The sequence below is a fragment of the Morone saxatilis genome, unplaced genomic scaffold (assembly GCF_004916995.1).
Source record: "Morone saxatilis isolate NCDOM2014 unplaced genomic scaffold, NCSU_SB_2.0 Contig6, whole genome shotgun sequence".
NCBI lineage: Eukaryota > Metazoa > Chordata > Actinopteri > Moronidae > Morone > Morone saxatilis.
Genome location: NW_023340206.1, coordinates 13207945 through 13210119, shown reverse-complemented (window position 1 = coordinate 13210119; position 2175 = coordinate 13207945).

The following is a 2175-nucleotide window of genomic DNA, read 5'->3' as shown; positions in this document are numbered from 1 at the left end:
GGAACACATAGATAGGAGCCCCTCACATGTGTGTACTCAGAGTCATACAGTTCCTACATCTTTACTGCTTATTCTTAAAAAATGGCTTTATCTCAGAAACTACAAGGAGCACATTCAAGTTATTGATTATATATAAACTCATAACAAGTTGAATATCACATATATGCACACATATGCACTGTTAAAAAAACACATTTTCCCCCTCATTTTTCAACAGTCCTGACTTTGACCATGTATAAACGAGTATTGTCCGCCTTTAGACCAATCGCAACAAGTGTTATGGCGTTTGTCCTTGCCACATTAAATATAGTCCTTGGGCACTAACGGGTTAACCCATTAATGATTAATGTCTGTATTTAGTATGTTCAGGAAGATCTCCACACGTTGTTTTCTGTTTTCTGTATTTATCCCACAGGAATACATTATAAAATCTCTCAGGTCTGCACAGAACACAACAACACATTATCATTTCACTTTTTGAATCAATATTGTAACAATCCAGATTATGAATCAAACTTCTGAAGATGTGAAACTCCTTACCTGTTAATCTAGAGGAGCAACCCCTAGTGACTAACCACTAAACAAAGCACGTTAAGGAAACTTGCTTTGTAGCCACTTTACGAATACTAAAGTAACAGATTTGTAATAATTACACTAATATTGTACACTTATATAATCATAATAATTGAATTAAATACAACTTCTTCCTTCGGACTGTGAAAATTAAAACGGCTAATTAGTATTTTTTTGAAAGTAGCACAAAGGGAGTTATATCTAAATTATAAATACAGACTTTGTGTTGTAAATGACAATAAAATAACCTTGAACCCTTGTAATAAACCACAGATTTATTGTAGTGTTGTAGTTCCTCATTATGACCACTGGAGGGCAGCAAACACACGTTAATCTAAACACACTCACAGAGCCATTAAGAGATTTGGTAGGTATGAGTTCAGTTCCACATTATAATGTTCACAGTGACAGAAGTGTTACCTTCATGCAAGGATTTTGTTCCAGAGAGTTCTTTATGCTGAGGAAGTAAAACACTTACCTTGTTTTATCTGTTATTTTTGCATTAGGGTGATAAAAAATAAAATACTGTCCATAAATAGTGGATGTAGTAGTTATTTGGTTTTATTTTTGGGTAATTGTCATCATGTTAATTGGCTAGCTAGCTACCTTGTGCTCACACATTGCCAAATTTTTGCAAGTAATAGTACAGTAAGTATACTGTAAATATCACTTTCTAACCACATGCTAACATGCAAACTTTGCAGACTACATTGCAAAAACATACACTCTTAAAAGTAATTCAGTGAATCTATTACTACCACTTAATTAAATGCATTAATGCAAGATAAACATAATTTACTGATTCCACAAACTCAGCGTAGTTAATTCTATGCAGAATTCTAAATCCTTCAACTTACTAGCCATTAATAGTAGTTAATTCATTTTGTTATGAATCAGAATTTCAAATAGTTTGCGTGTTTATTTTTAAATTGTTTTAATGTCGGAATGTTGCGTTTTTTTTAAGTCCTTTTATCTTATGCTGTGATGTCATCTGAATGTCATGATGTCATCCAAAGATCAAAGCCTATAGAATGTTCCTTTGATACAAAAACGAACATTCTGTCTGAAAATATACCCTTGGATCCAAACAGCCTGGTTTCAGTTCAGATTCTTCAGGACACTTTCACTTTTGAGACCAAAGACACAAACACAGGAAGTTTGGATTCTTCAGTACACTTTCACTTCGAGACCAAAAGAGAGAAACACAGGAAGTTTAGATTCTTCAGGACTGAAGGATACAAAGATACAAACCAACGAAATGGATCAAGCCGCGACAGAGAGTGTTCGCAGCACCTCGTCGACAGAGCTGGAGCAGCTGACCACAGTACAATGGTCCGCTGCTGGGAGTCCGGGTCTCTAGATAAAAAAACAGAGGATGTAATTACTGAACATGTGCATGGATAATATTAATATTATATTCGAACATATTTACGGATTGTTTTCAAACTGAGCCAAGAGAAGAAGGAGACGCACTCTCAATTTCTGACAAAATCTCTCCTGGAATCTACCGGATCCCAGAAAAGCGGTGTCTCCTGAAGACGATGTCCGCGGGGTGTCGTAGGGGACACTTCTCCCTGGCTCTTCGCCAAGGCAATAGGCATC